Raw genomic sequence first — 26521 nt, forward strand, 5'->3', positions numbered from 1 at the left:
CTAAGTAGTCCATACCTTCCCATCATAAATAGTCTCCCATGTTGCTCTTTTCTTGCTTCTTGGACATTCTTCCATTTCCTGCATGGCTACTTCATATTCCCCATCTAAAAGCTGTAAGCGCCTGTTACACAAACACATACACTTTAAAGTAACCTGACTATTATTGTAAGTACACAAATTCTACATCTTTAGATTTATACTAAAAAGCACTTATTAAATTTATAAACTAGCTTACATGCCCAACAAGACTTAAAGATATACCTACACTCCATTCCTGACAAAAGAAATTTTAATGATTTGTACTGATAATTATTACTAGAGAATTATTTCATTACTGTAGCTACTCAGATATAACTTTAAACATTTAAAGTATAATAGGCCTAAGGTCTTAAAACTTGCTAAGTTTTAAATGTTAAGTATAAAGCATGTGCGCAGGCTTTATACTTTTAAAAACAAGGTAACAACGGTGTTATAATACTTGCTTTAGGGAACAGCTAAGAATTAGGTCTCTGTTATCTTTAACTACTGTAAGTACTTGAACTAGAATTCTTGACTTTTATACTTGACCAGTAAACTAATTAACTGTAAGATCCTGGGGGGCACCTGGCACATACAGGTGCTCAATAAACATTTCATAGGTGAATGAATAAATGGAATACTGGTTGAATCGATGAAATTCTACCCATACTCACAGTATACTTTTAATGTGTGTGTACATATCTGTGTGTGTATACATAGTTTATGTTATTTTCTCCATACAATTAAACACTACTAACCTAAATACCATTCTTCAACCATACTCAATAATTAATTGTATATCAAGAATCTGGCATCTCTTCATCAGTCTTAGAGAAATTCTGTTAGGTGGTATTAGCTGACATTTATTGAGTGCTTACTATATGCCAGGCACTATTTTAAAGACTTTACAGAGTTCATTTAATCTTCCCAACACCTCTATGAAGTAGATGTTATTACTCCATTGTTCAGAAGAAACTGAGGCATAGAGAGGGTTAAATAACTTGCCTTAAGATGACACAGTAAGTAGCCAGAGCTAGCAACAGAATCTAGGCAATCTGTCTCCAAAGTCTGGCTCTTAACACCGCATGATTTTGAGCCTTAAGAATTCTTGTCTTGGGCTTCCCTGGTGGCGCAGTGGTTGAGAGTCCGCCTGCCGACGCAGGGGACACGGGTTTGTGCCCTGCTCTGGGAAGATCCCACATGCCGCCAGAGCGGCTGGGCCCGTGAGCCATGGCTGCTGAGCCTGCGCGTCCGGAGCCTGTGCTCCGCAACGGGAGAGGCCACAACAGTGCGAGGCCCGCGTACCGCAAAAAAAAAGAAAAAAGAAAAAAAGAATTCTTGTCTTTATGCTGTGCTACTGAATTTATTCTACTTCAATAATTTATCAACAAGGCTGTTCAACTTAATAATTTAGAAGATAATTTTATTTACTAATTTGAATAGGTAATACATTAGTATACTTCTAAAATGGAAAGGACTTTTTCCTCCTGCATGTTTACATGGCTACATAATATTCTATTTTATGGCTGAACATGTGATAGCTACAATCCAATGTACTCTCCTACCTGTAGTCTATGAAGAGGGCCTTTTCCCCCACAGCCTCATCAACAGTGCTTTATCAAGTTTTTTGATATCTGTCAAACTGCTAAGTGAAAAAATGACATCTCAGTGTACTTTTATATTCAGATGTTTTACCTTTTAGTTGTTTAAAAACCATATATATTCTCTTTTCTTGTAAACATTTTCACGATATCCCTTCCTCATTCTTCTACTGGCCTGTGGTGTTTTTCTTTTTACTTAGTATAATCTTTTTATATTAAAGGAATGAGGCATCTATCTATACATTATGAGTTGAAATTAATCTTCTCCTGACTTGTTATCTTTATTTTGACTTGGCTTATGATGGTGTTTTTGTTTTCAGAAGAAGGTTTTTTTTTTATTTCACTCCATATTTCATACTCTTTCAATATGGCTTTTGAATTTTAGTCATTCTTTAAGGAGACTTTAGCTTCTCAAGAGATTATAAAAAGAATTTTTAAAACATCTAACTCCTCAGATCTTGGTTGGCAAATACTTCTCCTCTACTGAAAAGAACTATGACCCTTTGAAGAAACAGCCAATTCCAGAGCAGAGGTAGGAAAAGGAGAATGTAAAGCCTGGAATATCTAGAAGAATATTGCAGAAAACAAGAAAATAAATAAATAAAAACAAGTCAAAGGGACTTAGGAGCCTGCTTGGAGGGGCTCCTCCTCACCAAATTTGGGACAATTTGAGCATTAATATAGCAACATCAATAGATTAAAACAGACTGAATAAAAGTGGAATTCGTTAATCCATACTGATTTAAAAAAAGGTTGAGAAAAGGAACGTTCTTCTTCACAGAAAAATGCCAACAAACCAAACATGGAAGAACTGATAGAAAGTTACCATGTGGCCACCGCCATAGAATAATTTATTCAAGTAAGAATCATCAATGGATGCTAAACTATTGCGTTAAAAAATAACTGTTGGGAGAAAAAGGATATTTATCCAGTTTCATGTATTATTACAGAGGTTGCATATTAATTAATTAAAGTGAAAAGGGACCATTACAATGGAGAAATATGGTAAACACCACTTTAGCCAAGCGATCAAACCTAATATCAGCTGTGTCTGTGACGTCCACAAAGAACACATCACCAATGAGTGTTCCTGCCCAAAATGTTTAACCTGAATCTAAACATAAAGAAACAATCACAAAAGTCCAAACTGAAAAACATTCTGCAAAACTACACGCCTGTATTTAAAGTGTTGTTACAAAAGGCAAAAAAAAAAAAAAAAGGCTGGAAAATGGTTCCAAATTGAAGGAGACTGAAAAGATATGGCAACTGACAGATCGCAATCCTTAACTGGGGTGAGTAGGGAACAGAAAAGGACATTATCGAGGAAACTGGGGAGAGAGTACTGTATTTTTGGTATCATGTTAAATTTCCTGAATATGATAGGCGTACTGTGGTTATGGAGGGAAATGTCCCTGCTCTTAGGAGATACACGCTGAATGAAGTGTTTATGAATAAGGAATGAAATCCAGCGTCATGATCTAACCCTCAAATGGTTTGTCACAAAAATACACTCACAAATAAAGCAAATGTGGTAAAATGTTAACAACTGATGAATCTAGGTGAAGGGTACATGGGTATTACTACCTGCATTGTTCTTTCAACATGTTTATAGGTTTGGAAATTTTCAAAAGAAGTTTGGGGAAAATTCTCCCATGATTTCCTCTTGGTACTTTTTTAAAAAGCAGTTTCTTTGTTTTAACGTACAAGGAATATGTTAATACAAGGAAGGTAGAAAGAATTCTTAAAAGAATGTACCCTTACCCTCACGCTGCCTAAAATATATAGAACATTTACCAACACTGATGAAGCCCAGTGTGCAACAACAGCCTAATTGCTTCTCCCACAGACACAACCCCTATCTCTTAGCATATATGTTTCTGTTGTTCTCCATTTAAATTTTTGATCTACATTCAAATTTCTGACTTTAAAAAAACACTATATTGGTTTCTGCTGGTAACATTAAGCGACATTAAGTGATATATTCTAAGACAATATGGTAGCAAAATCCATGGCATTATTCCTAATCACCTTTGCTTTCCCATTAAAAGCCCTATAACCTGTCTTTACCCTAGTGGCTAATAAGTGGATTACATTAAAGCAACAAGTTACTTTTTAAAGAGCAGGAGAAACACACTCATTGCTTTTCTTGGCTCTTTCTCCTATACCTGATGGTGGACTGTGTTAACTACCAGTGAGCAGCCTAGGACAAGAAATCATGACATATTATAAGTTTCACCCTTCAACCCTATCAAAAAAGAATACTGTATTTGCTTCCCAGAGGTTCTTTTACTGGCACTAAGATGCTTCATTCCCAACTGAAAACTGCAGAGATGATTATAAATCCAAGTGCTCCTTGCTACCCTGTGCCAAATGCACACAGAGCCAAACGATGATCTCACACACTTTTCTTCCTTAACTCTAGTAAATACATAATCTCAAGATTTGCATGGGGCCCACTTTATTCAGGTCTCTGCTCAAATATGACCTTTCCTCAGAGGCTTTCTCTACAAAACCACCATTTATTCTCTTTATTTTTCTTCACAGCATTCCCACTAAGTGACATTAGTTGATACAATTTTGGGGGGTGGTGTCTATTTCCTCCACTAGAAGTTAAGCTCCATGAGGGCAGGGGTTTTGTTGCCTTCTCACTGCCTAAAACAGTGTCTGACAAAGAGGACACACTCAGAAAATACTGGCTGAATGAACAATCTTAACTGAGCCGTTCAAATAGTTCCTCGTCTGTGTTTATTGCTTTCTAGGTGATAAAGACAAAAGTTCAGTATTTGCAAATTTGTTTTTTCATCCATAAGAATAAAGAGAAACAAAGGCAAAGAAACAGTATCATCACTATATTCTGCTTCAAAATAAAAACATTTCTAAAACATGGGAGCCTTGCTTGTCCATCAACATTACCTGTTTTTATCAAATACTGTCATTTGTGCAACAAATGTTTTTCCCCATCTTCACGATTTCGTTTTCTTCTAGCTGCAAGTTCTTCATTGACATCTGAATTTGACAAACATTTCTCATGAATCAAATATTCAAGCAAAAACAGATTTATGATATATAGTCCCTTCACATAACATACTACATTTATCCCAAATGAGGTACAAATAAACTTAAGTTGCAATATAATAATATCCAAACACTCTTCAACTTTATGTCTCAACCTTATGTGTATGTCCTTACTTTCTGATATTCATTGACACTATTAACTCCACATTTTTGCAAATGTTATTTTCTGTTCAGAATGATCTTTATTGCTAGGCAAGGAGAAAAAACCCTCCTCATTCATGGTTACTTTCCAGGAACTTCAAAGGATACTTCAAGACTCAAAGATTATTTCTTCCAAGCTGCTTCTCCCCTGAACTTCACAAATACCTCTATTATACCACATATCATTTAGCTGCAATTATATTTTATGTTTATCTCCATACTCTAGGTTATGAGCCTTTGGAAGATGGGACTGGACTTTTTAATCATCTCTGTGTTCCCAACACCTATATGTTGTTTGAATGATTACCTCAAAGGTGGATTCAGAACTGTTGGGAGGATACAAGGATAGATGTATGTTAACTGTAGACTCTAAGTGGTGGGTAGATAGGTGCTCACTACCAAATTCTTTTGCCTGTTCCATATGTATGAAATTTTTCACAATAAAATGTTGAGGGGGGAATGAATTCATTGTTTGCTGAGAGACTAATTTAAACACCAGTCTTTTCCATCCAGTGTTTTATATATACATATATATATATATGTGTGTGTGTATTTTCATTTTGCTGCATGAAATGTTTCATCATACAACAATGAGAATTTTACAGATTAAATACCTAGTACAACATAATAGCCAAAAGTCTAAGAGCAAGGCCAATGTACCATAAAATTAAGTATCTCATTAGACTATAAGAGATTTGCAAATAAATAAAGGCCATGCTATTAGAACACATGCATTTATTTCTAGTTCTGTACCACTTTTCCTTCTAAATAATTATGAAAATAACTAAAAAAAGAAATATTCTGTACACAATTACGAATACTATGAAGATGGATTAGTTCAATCATTTTCACTGATCACCTTAATCTCCAACAACAAACTCTAGTAAAATTATTAAAATAAAAATTACCAATATTTTCATTGGTTTCTCCATTAATCATTCCATTAAACTCTCTTCTTCCTGGACAAGTCACTCTAAATAGCAATGAGTAAGACTTCACCATATGGCTGTTACTAGGTTCAAATTCATTACTGGAAACTGCAAGGGACGGGAAATTTCCAGGTTTTGTTTGATTGAGGTCAGGATTCAAAGGCACCTGCTTTTTACCTGTAGGAACTTGTCTTATTGGACAACGTACATCCTGCAAAGGCAAAGATTATTATATTTATTTATGCATATGCAATTGTAAGAATTACAATAAAACCTCTAATCACAGCTATAGGAAATATGGTATAGGCCGTGATTTCCAAATGGCATGCTAAAATTCTAACCATACATCTGAAAATTGTGATGAAGCAAAAAGAAAATTTGGATCAACTATCTTTCAAATATTAGCCCAATTGAGGATATCCTCAATACAATGAAAACAATGATATAATAGTATATCTAATATTTAGCTGATGGTCATCAGAAAGTTTTAAGTTAGAAATATAGAACTAAAACCATGCTTAAAATATTACAACTCATGTAAATTAATCTTTTCCCCTTAAATATTCTATTTTAACAAAATGACTGATAGGACTATTAGAAATGAAAAAAGATTATTACAATAACCCCACTGTCAAAAACACTGAGAAATAGTAAATCCATATATTTAAATAATTGTTTATAAGAAGTAACATTAATCATCTTATGAGTAATGTTCTGTAATTATATAACTAGTTATGCCGAAAGAACAAAGCTGAAAAATTGCAAGATGCAGAAGACCTTTTTAACAAGAAAATATAGTACATATTTTAGGTAACTTCTTTTTAAAAACAAACAGAATACATGCTTATGGTCTTAAAAGTTTGCTCTACAAGAATATAAAATGAGAAAAATAAAAGTCGCCTCCACCCCCCTCCCCGGGTCTTATACTCCAGAGAAGACTAATATTAGCAATTGGTTGTATTTATCCTCTGAAGAAAATATGTATGCCTATTACTTTTTTTTAAACACAAAAAGGATCATACTATAGTTACAGGCACATTTTTTTGTCTAAATAATAATATTATTTTGAATTTTCACATCACTACTTGTTGTGTATGGGTGTTGGGTGAGAGCGTGGAGTATTACTAGCTAACTTTATAGAGTTTTTAATATGTACTTACACTGCTGTCTCCCATCACCTTGGTCTATTCCATACCAATGCTCTAGCACAGTTTTCACCATATCACCTTACTGTGATTGATTTTGGAAGAGCATGAGCAATCAGAACCTCTATACAGGTCATTCCTCGTTTTTTTGGTTTCACCACATGGCTTGTGGGCTTTTACTTCCCCGATGAGGGATGGAGCCCAGGCCCCCTGCAGTGAGAGCATAAAGTCCTAACCACTGGACCGCCAGGGAATTCCCTCCCATTCTTAAAATACCCAAGGACTTAAGGCTACTAAAAGTATCTCTGTTGGCTTTGGTGGGTTGCCCAGAAATTTAACCACCATAATACTTGTTTCGACGGTGAAATGATTTCATCTTATAAATAAAAACTTGAAGCAATATATTTATAAGTTAATGGCTGATAATTCTAGAAACAGAAATTTCTTTGCCTGAGAGTAGTGTTACAATATAATCCTTTTGGGAAAAACTCTCTCTTAGACCTTATTTAAAACATTAATGTGTACAAATAGCTACAAAAAATAAGCTCAGAGGCTGAAGTGGCAGGAAGCAACTGAATTTATGTCCTAAGATGCTAAAAGATAGCTTCTTCCCTTCACTGTCATACTCCTGTAACAGAAGGTTCTATGCAGATACCTATAGCCAGATTAGAAAAAAACATGAAGATATGGGAGGTTGGCAAAAGAGCTTATCAGTTTTACAATTCAGCCATCAACATATTTAAAAGCTTTTAAGGTTTATATGCATAAACAATATATATGCATAAACATATTCAATGAAAAAAATTATTCCATTTCATCTACCAGTAGCATCCTATACATTACCTTTCCTTTTTTGTGGCAAACTTTCACAAGCAGGACTTCCAGGGTAACAGAATTTTGTTCATTTTCTGAATTTTGTGATGGCTTATCTAAATAGAAAATCAATACTTTAAAATCTATTTTACACTTGATCTTAGCCAAAAGGCCGAGAAATGATTAAAATCTATTTTTAAAAAAATAGTATTCATTTTCCTAAGAAGTCTGAGAATTTACAAAAAAGACTTCCTATAGTGAAGTCTTCTCAGAAGTTTACTCATTCCTGTTTCCCAAAATCAGTTTCAAATTTGACAAATACAGTTAAGGCTTCTTAGTAGAAAGCACAAATGAAATAGTTCAGGCGAGGTAACACACAAAATAAACATTAAAAATTTTTTTCCTTCTTCTAAAATCTATCAGAAAAATTATTTAGTTTAAGATACATTTAAATTGAACTGGTTACTATTTTTACATATTTCATTTCATTTTGAATGCTCAGATATTTAAACTTAAAAGGCTCTTTGATTTGATCGAAACTTATAACCAAAGGGATTAAAAAAAGTTTTCAAAAAATATTAAACATAAAACTTACATGCCTAAATGGGATAGCAAAAATTAAGATATTATTTACTACCTAGGGAAATCTCTTGGTTTATAATGTTTAGGAAATTTAATTTTAAAGTAATAGTCTATATTCTCTATATCAATGAACTCTAACAAAGGTTTCTGCAAATTAAGGTTCCAGAATACTTCCCTACAGCTTGTCTTTAATCCCAAAGGCATTAATAGTCCAAAAAACTTTAATATTTAATCATTCATTCATCATTAAGTTCCTAATATATTGAACTACTATGTACACTTCTATATAGTTCTCTATATATTACAGAAAAATCTATAAACATATACAGAAATAAAATAATTTTTGTTCTGAGATTTTGGACAATACTTCTTTCTACTTGAAAACATTCTTCTTACTCAGGGTATATACATAAAATACATTTCAATCAGTCTCTTGAAAGTTGCAGCCAGGATAAAAATAATTTAATATACCAAAAAATAACTGAATATCTAAAATGCAGTAACAAAAAATACTCTCTGAACAATACTCACCATGAAAATAGTACCCTAATAATCTTTGTGTATTCATTCTAAGCAGTCTCAAGTAGTAATTGCTAAACAAAAGTCTTCATTTAAAAACAAAAGAAAAAATAATCATATTTTAGGGATTGTGATGTTGCTTTTCTAACCTGATTTCTTAAAAATATTATTTCTTGGGCTTCCCTGGTGGCGCAGTGGTTGAGAGTCCGCCTGCCGATGCAGGGGACGCGGGTTCGTGCCCCGGTTCGGGAGGATCCCACATGCCGCGGAGCGGCTGGGCCCGTGAGCCATGGCCGCTGAGCCTGTGCGTCCGGAGCCTGTGCTCCACAACGGGAGAGGCCACAACAGTGAGAGGCCCGCGTATCACAAAAAAAAAAAAAAAAAAAAAAAAAAAAAAAAAAAAAAAAAAAAAAAAAAAAAAAAAAAAATATTATTTCTTTAAAAAAAACTACAAATATACCTTGAATAGACAAAGGAGGCAATATATCTGCTTCTTTCCAACTTCCACTCATTTCAAAGTTACAATGGGAAATTATTTTCTGGAAATAGAAGTATCAACAGAGTTTACTTTCTCATTTACTTCAGTAATATCAAGAAAATAAAGTTTAAGTGAATTTGTGCAATTTTTGAACTTTTTTGCCATGTAGATGGGAAAGAAGTTTATCCTACCATGTTCCAGTTAATTTCAACTAACTAATTCAAGTAAATTCAATTACTATTAATTAAATAATATTAATTAGTAAATATTATTCGATTAATATCCATCAATGATTTCAGTGATGAATAATTTATATGTTTTATAGAAGTCCCTGAGAACAAAGGGCAAACAAACCTATAAAATTCAAATTATAAGCTTCTAAAGTATTAGAGTTCATGTACTTTTTAAGTATCACAGAAGACAAAGTATGATGAGTGATTAGAAATATGATCTCTACAAGATGATTATAAATGATTTAGGAGGAAAAAAACATGAAAATGCTACTGAGGTTACTTAAATAGACCAGATGTAAGGCAAAACTATAAGTAAAGTTACATTAGCTGCTAATACAGATATGACCAGACTTCAAATTTCTTACATTAAAAACCTGACTAGTTATCAAACTGTTCTAATATAACCATTCTGCTTATTATTAAACTTTGTTTCTTACTAAACAATACCAAGGATGACCAACTTGACCTGTTTCTTATAAAGGTTTTATCCCATTACCTGATTATTAAAGGATACACACACAAATTTAAGATGGACAAGCCTAGAGGCATTTTATTCATTCTGAAACCAACGGAAACTTTACCCAGTATGCTTTCACCTCTTTTAATGAAGTAACATTTACGACTATATAATTTTCTTTATATAATATCTAACACATTGATATATCCCATTGGTAGCAGTGGTTGTTTCAGTTGTTTTATTATTGTATTAAAAATACTCAAAATGTTTATGCAGAAAGGGCTCTACTCAGGAGACTCTTCACCTATTCCAGGTTCTAAGGCAATTAATTACAATTCTCATCATTAGTCTTTATAATTTAAAGTTTGAAAAACGTTGGAAATAAAAAAATGACAAAAATCTAAGAAATTGAATTTCATTACAAGTCCTTCCCGTTATTTTCTACTTACAATCTTTGGAAAGATGATGGCTCTCAGTTGGGTAAGATAATGTTACACAGCATTTTTAAAACTGTGATACTTAGAGCCCTAAAAGGTACGGTTGAGCGGTAAGAGCTGGGATTTCATCTATTTAGATATGAGCCAGATGAAGCTAACATTTACCTTCAAGAATGATCCCACACAGCACTGATTATTTTAATAATTTAAAAATCTACTTAAAACTTAAATAGACAGCAAGACAGCAATAAGAAAACAAGGCGATGAACACAACCTTATGTATAAAGTCTACCTACAATTTTTAAAAAACTTTTAAGGCAGAGTTTCTTATTTATTTATTTTTATTGAAATGTAGTCGATTTACAACGTTGTGCCCACCTCTGCTGCACAGCAAAGTGACTCAGTTACACACATATATATTGACACATTTTTTTTAATGCCAGAGTTTCTTAAAACTTGTTCCTCAGACAACCTACTTCTGAATTACCTTGGTGCTTTATTACAATGCAGACTCCTAAGCTCCACCAAAACCCTGCTAGATCTGAGTCCCTGTAGGGTCCAGGTATATGTATTTCAAACAAACTGTCAAAATGCTTCTACACACACTAAAATTTAAGAACTACTACTTTTAAAGTTTAATGAGTTGCAAGTTACCTCCTCCATATCCCACCATTGACCAAATAAAGCAATAATTGAAACTGTTGGAGAAATCCACTAAAGAGAAATTAAATTATCAACATCAACATCTTTTCCATTAAATATAATTTTCTGAATTTACACGCAATTTTTTTCAGTCACAAAGGTGTTTTGTTGTTAGAATGCCAATATGTTTAAGTACATACCATTTTTGTGGAAGAAACCAGTAAATGTAAGCTGCAGATGAGTTGACAAGCTAAACAGAACAAAAAAATTTTATCACTTTAATATTCTATAATAAAAATAACCTAAACTTTAAAATATAACACTGAAATCAAAGCTACTTCAGCTAATATATAAATATTTGGCTGCCTAATTCTTAACTCTGTTCAAGCCCATGACCCCATGCTCTCCCTGTTAAGTATGACATCCAATACAGTGTGTCTATACACATTAAACACACACACACACACACACACACACACACACACACACACACAAATAAAAACAAAAACACCAAAGAAGCAAGGCAGAAAAAAATAAACCACCAAATAAGAGGCAAGATAATTTACTGTGCTTCAGTGTTCTACCTATAAAATGGGGACAGGTTTCCCTTCCCACCCGTCAAAACGGTAGCTGAATCCAGGCAAAAGTTTTTGAGTATTTTCAAGCTACGAAATTTCAACCTCCTAACAAATGATGCAGAACCATCACTTTCTACTTCAATTAGGGATGAAATATTACAATCACAAATCTGCTATAGATTTGTAATTTACTGTTTCAACTTGTCATTTTCACTTTTAGTTTTAGAAGCAATGAAAAGGAAGCATAAACTATAATGATCCTTTTGTTTTGAAAAATATTTACTACCAGTGGAAAAACTAGTAAGTTGGGATAGAATAAACAAAAACATCAACAGGCTTTTATAGTACCTTTCAACTGGAAAAAGAGCAATCTATCTCGTGATCAGGAACCATTCATAACTTTCCAGAACAGATGTTGGGAAAAGGGAAGCAGTACTTTTACTCAAGAAACTTACTAAAGAATCAAAGTAAATAGCAGTAAAAGGGCAATAAGGATCAATAAAGGGTATGTTTTTGTGTTTTTTTTTAAATGATGGTGACAATCTACGCATCCTTATAATCAGAGGGGAAGAGTTATGTAAAGACTTTGAGGCAAGTGAGTGTTAAGGAACAGGTAATGACTGGAAATGAGGACATGTTATAAAGAGGTTAGCTCTGTAACTTTGCCCAGGACTCTTCTTCTTAGAGAAACAGGAGGTAAGTGAGATATTTCAACAGAAGATGTGAGGATACCTCTATTTTCTTAGTGAGGTAATCCATGAAAGCGTATGCTTAAAAAAACTACAAGGTGGGGGTCCTGAAGGGCATTTCTAGAACAGTACTAAGAAAAGTATGCTAGGATATCAGTAGAGAACAAAATGACTATGGTAGAGTAGAAGTGTAAGGGTCCAAGCAGAGTTAGAAAGCATAAACATAGAAAAGAAAAACTAAGAACAGCAACTATAACTTAAGTATCAAGAAACTAAAATGGGATTCTTGAAAACAGTTAATTCATGTATCTTACTTTCTAACACGTATCAGATACATTTCAAAAACACAGAGGAAGTGGAGAGTTGACTATAAACGGGGCATGAGGGAATCTGTAGGGTTTATCTTAATTGTAGTGGTTGTTACCTGGCTGAATGCATCAGAACTATACACCAAAGAGTGAACTGGACTGCATATCATTTATACCTCAAAAAAAAAGTACATTAAGGGGATCAACTGTAAAGGAGCTCAAAGGACTTTTTCAAGGTAATGAAAATGTTCTATATCTTCACTGTGGTTATGCTTGTGCGAATGCATACATTTGGCAAAACTCAAACTATATACTTAGGGTGAGTGTATTTTATTGAATATTAATTATACCCAAAGTTGATTTTTAAAAAGTATATCTACCATCTATGAAATCTACGTGCCATTTTACTAAAAGATAATTAGCATTTTCCTATCAAAACTGTTCCATAAATGTAACCTAACAATGCAGAATTGGTGAAACTCCAAAACAAAACTGAAAGAGAGAAATATTCTACAGTTTCCTTGCTAGAAGATAATCCATTAGTCCCAACCAGTTTATCCTATTCTTAGTTGCTTCAGTTAAACCTACCTACTAAGGCCAGGTAAATTTTCTTAAAATGATTTTGTATGAATCATTCCTTTCTCCAATTTTCTAATGGGTCCCCAACTGTGAAATCTTTTGTCTAACCGCTGTCTGTAATATGGTTCCCATTCCTTTTTACCTCTAAAGCCATATATAGGAAAGTAGAATAGGATGACAAAATCCAAGTTTGAATTCTGGCTCCAGTTATTAGCTGTGACCTGATATCTATAAAATGAGGAGATAACCTCTCTCAAGATTGTGAGGCTTGGATAAAATACTAAACAATCCATCAAAATACCCTCTCCCTCTTCTACAAAGACCCATCCCCAAACATCCCAGAGCTTAATTTCCTTTACAAGCACCTGTATTTACCACTTTTTTTGTCACAATTTTTCACACACATTCTCTCTTGACATATCAGTGTCCTTAGCACCTAGCAGTGTCTTACAGAAAGGCACTCAACAAATGATTTTCAAAAGGATAATGATGTCCTCCCTAGAGTAATAAGATTTCTAAGGTCAGGGATCAGGACCCATTATACTGTAGTACTTATAGTATTATTTACATTGTTTTTATAGGGAATGCGATTCTAAGTTCCAACTGTGAAATGACAGAAATACCTTGCATTGATCTACCCCAGAAAATATTTTAAATTAGTGTTATTCAAAGCGTGGTCTGCAGACTGAGGTCATCCAGGATACTGTTACCATTCCACAACACGGCAAGAAGTTGAGAATAAGACTTTAACCACTTTCATAAAAATTTAACATTGCCATAACATCCAAGTATGTGATCAGTACATTTACAAAAGTATCCATCTACAAAAGACTGGAAATTAAAAACAAACAAAAAGGTCACCAAAGGATGGTCTGAGACACAGTTTTAATTGCTACATTATAAGTTAAATAAGATGGCAAGCACACACACAAAAAAAGACGGCAAGGACATTCAGCCACCATTACAACATTTCTTTGAGAAAAGGAATTCCAAATTTCAAGTAACCAACTTAAAAAACAAACTTGGGAATGTGATTTGCTATGCACAATTTCCCCTCCTCCTTCCCCTCCTAAAAGTAAACACTCTTGATATGGACCTAGAATGAAATGTAACAATGAGGCCTAGTTGATGGCTGAGTCCAAGGAAAAAGGGCAGTTTTCTTTCCCTTTCTGATTTACCCTCTTCCCTCTCTTGTTGCTACTGTGTCCACATCTTAATAGGTTAAACTGGATCAGAAGAGGGGAATGAGAAGGGAAGAAACAAACAAGGTCAGGCCTCTTTAGTTTTAGGCAGCAAAGGATCTAGCTTAGGTGATCAAGATAAGATATCAGATAAGGATTTGGTTCCTCTTCCTGATGTGTTCCCTATCTGTATCTTAGGAAGCAAGCAATATGGCAACAGGAAACTAGAGGGGGAATGTGAAATTTGGGGATAAGAGTCTAAACACAAGTACCTGACAATTCTAAAGAAGTCTGCAGAATAAGGTTGAGTAAATTTAAATTCATAAGGGACTAACATTTTGCGATGAGATTCATGTAGGAAACTCAAATTTTAAGAACAGCCAGATGCCACAGGAGGACCAACATTTTTATGCAGGAAAGAAACCAAGATTAGGGCCTTGAATTTGTACACATTAATCTGATAGTGGCAGGTGTAAGGCTTCATTTCTAGGGTCACGGCTGTATCACCTCAAAATAGCCCAAGTGTGATGATAAGCTATTTGGCATCTACACTGTTACATGTCATGCTGTGATGTATTATAAAGCTGAGGAATTGGTGACTGCATCAAGCCCATTATTCTGGAATGACGTCTTTTTCTCCTAAATGCCAATAAGTTCCATACAGGCAAGGTCTTCATCTGTTTTGCTCATTATTATATCCCCTAGGACTTAGGATAGGGTCTGGGACATGGTACACTGAGGAAATGGGAATCCCAGAAAAAAATCCCAGACTTTGTTACAGTACAAAAAGATGATAAAAGGAAGATTACTAATTCAGAACTTTAGGTTGTAATAACAACAACAAAAAGTGATGAAAGGTACTTTACCTTATCAACCTACTAAAAACATAGGTTTGAAAATATATCTAGTAGATGTTCTAGTTCAGTTACCTTTGGAGGGGATTTCTCCAGCTACTAACAGTAGACCAGGAACAGAAAATGATTAAGTGGAAATGCTTCTAATCTGACCACAGGAAATACTTCTGGAAGCAATTCCAACTTGGAAATCTTTTCATGATACCTTTCAGTCAGTGGAGATGCACTTAGAAGACAAGAGATATGACTAGAGAATTCCAAAACTGGTAGGATTAATAGCCCAAGAGACCCCCTGGGATCCTGCTAGAACAGAAAACTACAGAAAGATCAGAGATTTATACCAATAAACCATGGCGCTTGGTCAAAACTCAAAATAAACTCAAAACCCACAATATACTGGCATGCCAGAAACAAGAGACGGAGAAGACAGAATATAAGGCATTACATCAGAAATTCTAAAAAGAAAATAAAGATATTTTAAATATACATAACCACACCAAAAGAGCAAGGAGAAAGATTAGGAAAAACCTGGAGACTAGAGGTCTGGTCACTAGACTATGTGAAAAACCTGGTCAAGTAGTTTGACCACTATGAATTTCTAAAATTTGCTAATTGCTGTGGAGTTTTTAGAAGCCACTGTTCGAGAAAAGAAACAATCTTCATAGTTGGTGGGTGTTATGGTTGAGTTTTAAGGTTACAAATGCAATTCTGGTCTATTGTCACAAATGGTTACCTTAAAGAAGTGAAAACCATGAAATGTCCCATGTTTCTTTTTTCTATCAGCTCCTTCCCCTAATAAATTTCTGCCATTATCTGAGACAAGTAAGACAAATATAGATCTAGAGTATAAAACACAAAAGAGATCCTGGGACACCAACTTTATTTTGTACAGACAATGCCAGGAATTTGGGTTTGTTTGTAAGTCACTACAACTGTCATAAACAGGTCAGGCATTTGACTGTTCTAAGCTTTGGGCTGTAGTACTACAGTAATTTGGGGTATCTTGATATTCTCCTGGAACTCTGAGAATGAAATACATTGGGTTTGAGAGTGGAGACATTAAAACTGTGGAAGTACTAAAACAACATGAGTTCCAGTGGGAGACATCCAGACAGTAGCTACTGAACAGACCCAGGATCCAATTAAACTGAACAAGATCTCTATGTTTGAGATGGTAAAGAATAAACATACACATGGAAATACCTTTGTGTATGTGATTTAAGATTTTAACATCTACGAATTAACAACAAAGGCTTATTTTGTTCTCTCAGGGAATTTGCCCATAGATTTTACAAGTAAAGTTTTACAATGCTGGCATTATATACTGGTATCTAGAGAACTTCTTACAATCCTATGTGATAAGTTTAGTAGACCTATTGGTCTACTAAACCAATTATGCCTAATTTGAGATGAGAAATACACTGAAGAAATTTAATAATACAGGGCCTTAGGGGTAAACTTAAAATGAAGCAACTTCTCAATTAATTTTAGTGACTCGGGGAGCAACAATGAGACATTCATAAAGATGGCGGCCAGGGGGGCGGTTGAAGCACCTAGTACAGTAACTCAGTACCTCCTGGGCCTAAAGTGCCTCACTGGGTATTAAATAAGCATGGTCAGCTCTAACAGTTAGGTCTGTTTGAAATAAAAAAGATCTTGGGTGTTGAAATGACCAACTCACTGGTCCCAGCTAGATCCTAAAGAGTGAAAAAGTTGCTTTTCAAAATTACAAGCAGGAATTCTATGCAACTCTCTGATGTTTCTGTGAGTTGGTTAACAATACCCCTGTTATAGTACTGGCCTAGCTATTGAACCCATTGGGTCGAAAGAAATATAATCATTGGGTGAGTGATTATTCAGAGAGAACTGACCAGTATAATCTATCTTCCTCACAACACACACTATCAAGGAAGTTCTGTAATATTTATCAAAGCCAGGGTCACAATGAGATAGTAGTAAGGTTTAGCAGTGATGAAGGTAGAACCCTGATGGGGAAGATGAAGAAAAGGGTCAAGTTTTCTTCCTCTTGGTTCATTCTTCCTTCTCACATGAGCCCTGAAAGACCTGGAGGGCAAACTATTAAGGTGTTTAGAAGAAAAGAAGTGAGGATGTCACATTAGGTTCTGACTACAGCTTTATACTTTATAAGTTAAAAAGGCCCTGAGGATCCCAAAAGCTCTGTCCAGGGTAGGTAAACAGCCAACGATCTGGAATAGAAATTCAAGCAAAGAATAGAGAGTGCATGCGCTGGGAATATTCTCAGTCTTTATAAACCTGTATTGTAAGGTATTCCTTGGGCAATAACAGATTAGGTAAAGATTTGGGAATGGACTATCAAAGTCTATTTACAAATCAAGATTGCCTAGATATGGAAATATAAATTACACTTCAGTCCTACAAGACTGCAAGATACTGATACAAAAATTTTAAAATGCAATAAAAAATTCCAGTAAAATAACCTAATTGAAAAGGCAAACTTAAAATAAAAGCAATTGAAAAATGACATCTTATACTAGTCACAAAAATGAGAAAGTATAAATGAAGCATCATTAAGTCAGTGTACATCCTATCTAAACTGGCAAGATATGATTTAAAACTTCAAGAGAAAAAGAAAAATCCATGTGGCAATTTTCCCAATTCCATTTTTTTTAATCCAGTATTTTTAGTTCTACATTCTTCCTAAAAGTAGTCAATGAATAAACAAATACCACCCAAGTCCCTGTTTCTCTTTAGAATAATATTCAACTTTCTTTAGTTTTCATATGAAAGAACAAATAGAAGCATACTGTCGAGGAATGGAAGCATACTGTGTAGCCTAGGCAGATATTAGGCTAGTCAGAACATTTAGGGATTAGTTCTGGGTAACACATGTGAAAACAGACAATAAGAAGGTTCCATCCAAAGGGCCAGGTTTCTGAAACTATCATGTGATAAACATATTTCAAATATAAACTAAAGTTAAGAATATTTTGCCTGAAAGTTATAAATAAGAGCAAGGACAAGATGGGGAAAAAAAAGAGAGAGAGCCTCTCTCAGAATTGTAGATGATTACTTAGAAGACATGTGATGTTGTGAAGCAGCTGGCACAGTACCTAGCATATACCATAAAAAATGAGTCTCCATCATTCTTTAGAGGAGATAGTAGGATTAACACTAAATACAGAAGTTACAGAAACTCTGATTCAGAATGCAAGAAATTGGTAGTAGAGAAAAACAATAATGAACAGAACTGCCTTAGAAAACAGTGAGTTCCCAGCATTAGAGATATTCAAGATGAGGCTTAAGAACTGATTCTCTGCCAGGGATGCTACAGAAGTAATCCCTGATCTGTGTATGAGTTTGGACCAAGTGAGGTCTAAGGTTCATTCTAACTCCTTACAATATTGAGGTGATCACTAGGAAAATGATCACTGTACTTTTTCCTCTTTCCTCAAGTATGTCACTTCATGTAAACTTTTAGGTTATCTTACCTATGAGATTTTTGCTCTCCTTTCATTTTCTCTACTTTTGATAACATATCATCAACTTTAAATGTTTTCCTGGAAGAGACAGATAAACAAAATAATCACTTCTCAACTGGGAAAAACAAACAGATTATACTTTACTGTCACTATAATAGGCAAGTTGGAGATCTGATTTTATTTATAATAAGATAAATTATGGGATGGTTAGCCATAACAATGAATACTATCGAGACAGTGTTATGTTGTAATACAGCAAACAAGCCCTCAAGCCCCATCTCAAATGCTAACTTTTCTACGAAACCTTTTGTAATTATTCCCAAACCAGAGTGATTTTTTCCCCACCTATGGCACTTGGCTTACATTTATTTTGACATTTAGTCTCCTAAACGTGAAACTTGCATAAATATTTTATTTCTACTAGATTATCAGCTCCTGAAGGGCAGAGATTTGTTTTCTTCAAGGAAAGCCACATAGTGCTTGGCATATTGCCTTATACTTGGTAGGTGTTCAAGCATTTGTTGGACTGAGCCAAACAAATGCAAATTATGTATATTTTGAAACACTTGTATTTCCATTAAGTAACCTGACAAATATGGATATTCCATAAAACAAATATGAAGTTAGTAAAACATCCTCCAAGATTAGCAGCAATGGCTAAAGTTAAGTATGTCATTTTAAAGAGATGGTTGTCACCATCACGAAAAAAATTTGAAGTTTAAAGGACATACCCATCAAATCATAACAAAATTATCAGCTTTTAACTTAACAACTTTAAGAGAAAAAAGTAATTTCCAATAAAATAGAAGCTTATATTAAGAATAACCACACCCTTAGCAACCAATTTAAGAATGAATGGATTCTAGGGCTTCCCTGGTGGCGCAGTGGTTGAGAGTCCGCCTGCCGATGCAGGAGACACGGGTTCGTGTCCTGGTCTGGGAAGATCCCACATGCCGCGGAGCGGCTGGGCCCGTGAGCCATGGCCACTGAGCCTGTGCTTCCGGAGCCTGCGCTCTGCAACAGGAGAGGCCACAACAGTGTGAGGCCCGCATACTGGAAAAAAAAAAAAAGAATGAATGGATTCTAAAACAAGCCTCATCTTAGTTCTTAAGGTGCTCTACTATATACATTTTCTAGAGGCTGAACAATTAGACCCAAATATGTTAATTGGAAACAAATATTTCTATTTATACTCATATATTTTCTTCAAATATAGAACTTGGAAAGATTCATGTATTCTTATAAAATTTGAATTCAGATATTAGAAATTACTAATATGCTCATTCCTCAAAAACAGCTATTGTACTCAACTACTATAATAAAAATTATCAGTAGAGAAATGTTAATGTAAATATACTGTAGTAAAACACTGATAGGAAGAGCAGAATTGATACGATCTATATTTCAGGTGAATAAATAGCCTCCATTAACAAAAGATCTTTTTTATAAAAAAAGCTTCTCTCTTTACCTTTAGAGTTACTGAAAACCTCAATATTAAAGTTTCCCCCAATAAAGCACAGTAAGGAGTTCTTTATGAAGGATGGCAGGCAATACATTTTCAATCTCCATAGATAAGAGAGAAGAAAGAAGAAAAATGTAGGATTCTTTTAGGCTAGTTACAAAGAACTTTTCAGTATAAATACTGAAATGTACTACTGAGGAGGGTTGTAAAGTTACTGAAAACTTTTTAGAATAATATGTTTATCTTTGTGTAATGATTAAGAAGAAACCCTGTCTGTAGGAAGAAAAGTTAAGACTGTAGGTCACAAGGTTCACCTCTTCCAACTTTATGCAGCTGTACATAGGAAAACTGAATATTAACAACCATTTGAATAGATCATACAGGTAACCCAGCATTCCTTAGGAAAAACAAAACGAACTGTATAGGCAACTATACAAAAGCAGCCCCACCTCCCAACACCAAGTATTTCTGTTTCTTTAGAAAGGTACTGCTACTGTAGCTCAGATTTAACAAGGGAAATAGTTATCAAAAGGTCATCATAAAGGAGAATATTCTTAAAATTCAAGACATTTTCGGGGGAGGATTCAGAAACAGCTTACATAAAACCTACTAAAATGGATTCAATAAAAGACGCCGTTGTCCTCACCAGTATTTCCACTGTGCCAGTGTAGTGTCAGGCTACAGAATCTGAATACCTCTATGAAGTGCAACTAAAGTAAAAGGCAAGTTTAACAAATATATCAGATTAATGTTACACCTGCTTGTACAACTTCAAAAGGAGTGATAAGTGTACTCCAACAGTGAATATGATGTTGTTGTGTAACAGTACAAAAGGAGTTCCAAAAACATTCTGAGCAAAGGGATTGTACTAAAAGCAATTCTGTAAAAGCAGTTCCAAAAACATTTGGAACAAAGACCACAATCGCTGGGCTGAATTCATCACCTTCCAAATTCACCAACTTACTTTGAAAAGGACAGCGTTCATTTGAAGATATTAAGTTGTAGTATAATTTGTTAAAAATCAGTCTTATTGTCTTATATATGCCAGGCATACAACAAAAGAATTAAGTGATTCCTAATGCATTTTTACATGGAAGTAAATTAAATGGAATGTATGTTTCTTGGCTGGCAAACTGCTTCAAAACTGTCCCAAAGGAAATTTTTTTACCTAAGGGGTACTAAATTAAGAAAGTTCATTTCTACTGCCATGCTTTTGAAATTGCCTCCACTCATTAGCAGACAACAGAAATGTATCCCACAATGAGGCAGTCAAATAGTCTAATAAACAAACATGATGTATATTTTTAATACACTTATGGATTAAACTCAAATTTATTCTGAAAACACTTTATCATTTTAAAATTAAAATCAGGAAGCATTCTAGATGATAACTGCAGTACTTAAAAAACAATTTTTTTTGGCCACACCTCAGCATGTAGGATCTGAGTTCCCTGACCAGGGATCGAACCTGTGCCCCCTGCAGTGGAAGCACAGAGTCTTAACCACTGGACCACCAGGGAAGCCCTCTACATGGTAACTGATCTTCCATATTAAAAATACTTAAAGAAAAAGTTTACTACTAAATCAAATTCACCTAGATTTATAGAGTAAATCAAGGGTCTGCAAATTATGGACCATTGGTCAAATCCAGCCTGTTGTCTGTTTCTGCACAGCCCATGAGCTAAGAATGGTTTTTACAGATAAAACATTTGCAAGTGATTTGATAACAGAGAATAGTAACTCTAAATCCCAATTAGCTAAATGTTATCCCTCCCACCCTACCCCACAAAAATAAAAGAATCCCACATTTCTCACTAGTAGGCACATATTATAAAACACTGTACTCCCTGGCTCCAGTGGTTAGGACTTGGCGCTCTCACTGCCAGGGCCGAGGTTCAATCCCTGGTCAGGGAACTAAGATCCCGAAAGCCGTGCAGCAACCCCCACCCCCCAAGAAAGAAAAGGAAAAAAAAAGAAAACACTGCACTCAATTATTATGTTTTGAATTTCATCAATTAAAAAAAATGTTGATATTCGTTTTCTCTTTCTGTGTAAGTACCTACATACTACCTAATATCCTCAATTCCGTTTCCTGGACCACAAAGGCTAAAATATTTACTATCTAGTCCTTTAGAGAAAAATTTTCCTGATTCCTGGCATAGAGTAGACAGGTAAAGAGCTGACATAATTCTGCTGCTTAATTCATCACCTTCTTCCTAGTTATTTAGGCACCTGGCAGGTTTCACCCCTTAAATGCAATGCGCGCTCGCTCGCTCTCGCTCTCTCTCTCTCTCTCTCTCTCTCTCTCTCGCTCTCTCTCTCTCTCTCTCTCTCTCTCTCTCTCTCTCTCGATTCAGAAAGATTACCAGAAGACAAATAGTTTTAACGTTTCAATCCTTCAAAATACATCTAGATATATCTACAAAGCTAAACTATGTCTTGCTGTAAAAAAAGCGGTGCTTATTTAATAACCAGTAGGAGTCTCCAAAGGAGTTTAGTTTCAAAGTTTATTGAAAAGCTTAATGGTTTTACTAAGTCAAAACTATGACAATACCAAATGCTTAGTAGAGGTTCCCTCCTTTAAATGTAAAGTTGTTCACTTGATATGCTCAGTAAATAGTCATGGGTGCAGAACAAGAAACTACCATTCTATAATTATATACGGTTAAATGTTACATAGCAAAAACAAGCTCTCTGACACCTTCAGATTCCACTTTAAGACTAGGTGATTAAGATTAAGAAGTTTTTAAAGACATTCCTCCTACTGACTTCAAAAGTATTTCCCTTTTAATAAGACAACCACCAAAGACATAAAATGAGACTTTCTGAACCTATCCTCATAGAAGTGAATTCTTTATTGTTAGAACATATAAGAAATATTCAGACATTAACTGTTAAATTTATGTATCAAAGATAGTTCCCATGAGCCCTTTAGTAAATACTTAAATCCTCAACTTCTACCAAACTTGAAAATAACTATTAGCACAGAGTAAAAAACATTAGTCAGTAAAATCACTTCATTTACTCCATTACCAAATCACTTGTTAGGAAAAAACTGGCAATCAACTGGGATTTACAGAAATGATACTATTAAAAATCACTTTGCAACCAATTCACTCTTTCACCTCAGTTTTCATATTTAATCTTTCATTAGAAATCATACTTTAAAACAAAATTTTAACATGGTTTGAACAACTTGAAATAAGATTCATAAAATGTACCTTTTGATGTTTGTTCTGGAGTTTCGATGAGACATGTAAGTAAGAGTTCTATGCAAAAATACTGGCTATAAAAAAAGTTAAAATATTAAAATTAAATAGGTGAAATTCTAGGAAAAAAATAATATCAGTAAATTTTGTTGATTACTTACCGCGCTATAAGATTTCGCGTTCGAAGAAACCTATAGATCTGTGTTGGTTCTAGGTAACAGAAACAAAATCCAAAGTTATCTAAATTTACTTATTACTTAAATTGTTAAGAAAATACCAACCCAGACCATGTTATATAAACCAATATATAAACCCATAACCTATTATGGAAACTATGTAGTGAACATTTACATCAAGAAAATAAGTAAGCACGATCAGATCAAAAGACATTCAATCTACAGCATACATTCACAAAATGCATCTACATTTACTTTAAGTTTCTCTACAATCTAGTTCTTAAACCTTGCATTTCTAAGGTAGCTATTTTTAAACTAGCTGTATGAAGAACTGAAAAGAAGTAGTTATATTCATTTAATTTATTTAATTAAAACTATTTATAACCCATCTCCTTCTAAAATGTAGCTAAAGTGAAGGAGTTGGATTCAGTAAAGGAACTCTTTATTGAAGCCAAATAAGAAAATAAAATGTTCACTTTTTAACTGGTCTTTTCAAAAGTCTGTACAGTAGTAAGCCGAAATGGAAAAAAACCGTTACCTGGATAGATGTCCTAATACAGATATAATCAAAGTGAAATCCAAGACATAAATTAGCTAAAATTTTCGATGAATACTGCTAGTTATAGTTCAGGTTTCTACTTTGCTCAGTGTAAATATTACCTCAGTATGTAAATACTGCCTCAACACATATTTTTAAAGTACCAGATTCCCACAGTGTTTTTAATGCTGTTTAGTTAAAATCTGTTATAAAGGACTTAGGTTACAGATAGAAAATATTTTATATACAAGTACCATAATAGCAGTTACATTAATGACCTGTTAGTATTATGTTTCTTTAAATAAAGCGGTATAAAAATGACCTAATATGACTAACTATATTAGTAAATACATCAAAGCATATAAACTTCTCAGAAACTAAGATCAATATTAGAGAACAATCAAGTTGTTTTGTGACCATATCTAACTCTTAATGACAGTTCATCTCTCTGAAGTAGACTTATCAAAAAAGCAAAACAGCTAAAACTTTCTTGCAGGATTTGTCTTCTCACTACATATGGAAAGAATTTTTTAAATTTCCACTTAATCTTCAGTTAGTTTAGTTTTAGTTTCAAATAAACTAAAAGGAGATGAGATGCTTTAGAAAGGCTGCAAACATGTATGTTTACTGTCATCACTGTGCTGTAGTTCTCCACCATATTTCCAACTGAAAGCCTCTCCAGATTTCTGAAAGTATATTGAACAAACGCTAGAATAATGTGAATCTTTCTCAAGCAGGTTCCATACGAATTTCAATAAAAACCGAAATTCCTTGTATTAAAATCCAATTAGAATTTCATGAAGCACTAATGAGAGAGAATGAAAGAAGGGTATTAAACAACGTAATACATCTTTCCAAGAACAGCTGATACCAAGCCCTTAACATATGCCACAAAAAAAATTGTAAATAAAGACACTGAGTGGTAGAGCTGAGTTTTTTCAAGTCTCTGTAAGATATCTAGCTATTAAAGGTCATCCAAATTACAACATCCATACAAAAGCAAAGAGGAAAACCATCAGGATGTAATATTCATTCAAGAACAGTTCAGCTTACTCACAGTCATGACATTTCTTATATATTTTATTGCTCCTTTCCAGACACCTTGCCCCCTTCCCAAATTAAGTCGTAGCTTTGCCCTCGAAACAGACCTTAAAAACAGAAACTGACATCAGAAAATGTCCCGAAATGAAGACAACTACAAACGGACAGAAATCCGAGATCGTCTAGAGAGAAATAAGATGCTTAAACACTGCCTGTCTCAGTTTACGTACCCATGAAACAGGTGGAAAGATGTGAAAGGTGTAGAGCATCAAACGGTGCCATGTTAATGCACCAAGTTAGTGCGAAGGCATTTCAGACTAATGACAATTTGGTCGATTTTACTGCACTCCTCTCTTCACAGGCTTAATTTGGCTCCTCTAACCCTACAACCGACAGCCTTGTACTTCTAGAGTATGGAAGGCATGAAAGAAAGCAAGAACTAGTCCTGGGATCTGACGGTAGATCCAACTGTACAGTCCAACTGTGACCTCCCCACCTAAAAAGCAGCCTGCTCTCAACGCGGGGCACCATGCCTCAGCTCGCGTGTAAATCTTCGGGGAGGCACGAACCTCACCTGGACCCCCAATCCACCTTCCTCAAAGGCCCTAGACTTCGGGCCCCCTCGAGCCATAACCCCGGAAGGCGGAATGGCCCCCTCAATTTCGCCCTCCACTCCCGAATCAAACCGACTCCCGGTGAGGAAGGGGGTCCCAGCACGAGTGTCCCGGCCCCCTAACGCTGCAAGAGTGGGGATTCCTGCCCTCAAAGCCTTCATCACACTCACTCTCAAAGGCCTGGAGAAAAAGCTCGTGGTCAGCCTGGACGTGCTCCATTTTCGGCTTCTTCACCGGTAACACCGCGGCCCCCGCCGCTGCCGCCACGGAGGAAGAGGAGGAGGCCAGGTAACCACCGCCGCCTCCACAGCCCCCACCACTGGATTTGCCGCCTGACGCCGCCGCCACTGAACCCCCGAAGCCGCCTCCCCCGGACGCCGCGCAGGGCCCCGAGCCGCCCCCTTCCCCACCGCCGTGCTCCTGAGGCGCCCTCGCGGTTCCTGCCTCCTCCCCCACGCCAGCTACCCGCCGGGCGGCCCCAGAGAGTAAGCGCCGGCAATACCAACCGCTCGCCCCAGAAGGCTCCGGCGGACCGAGGGGGGAAGGACGAGAGAGGCGAGGGGAGGGGAGGGGAAGGAGGGAGGGGAAAAAAAGTGTCTCCTCCTGAGAGCCCCGCTCCGCTCGGGAGACCGCTCACTTCCCCTGCCCGGCGCTCTGATGCCCAGCCTGTTGGCCCGCGCATTCCCCCGTCAGTCACGCGGAGGCGCTTCTCGCGCAGGCGCACCTTGGTTGGCCCGTGCGCGCTGCTGACCGCGGGCCAT

The 26521-nt window shown here is 35.5% G+C and overlaps 1 pseudogene; it reads right to left on the reverse strand.

Annotated features, from left to right (window-relative positions):
- Positions 1-26521, reverse strand: LOC131765158 (polycomb protein SUZ12-like; annotated as a pseudogene).

Source organism: Kogia breviceps, chromosome 11, assembly GCF_026419965.1.
Source record: "Kogia breviceps isolate mKogBre1 chromosome 11, mKogBre1 haplotype 1, whole genome shotgun sequence".
NCBI classification, from domain to species: Eukaryota; Metazoa; Chordata; class Mammalia; order Artiodactyla; family Physeteridae; genus Kogia; species Kogia breviceps.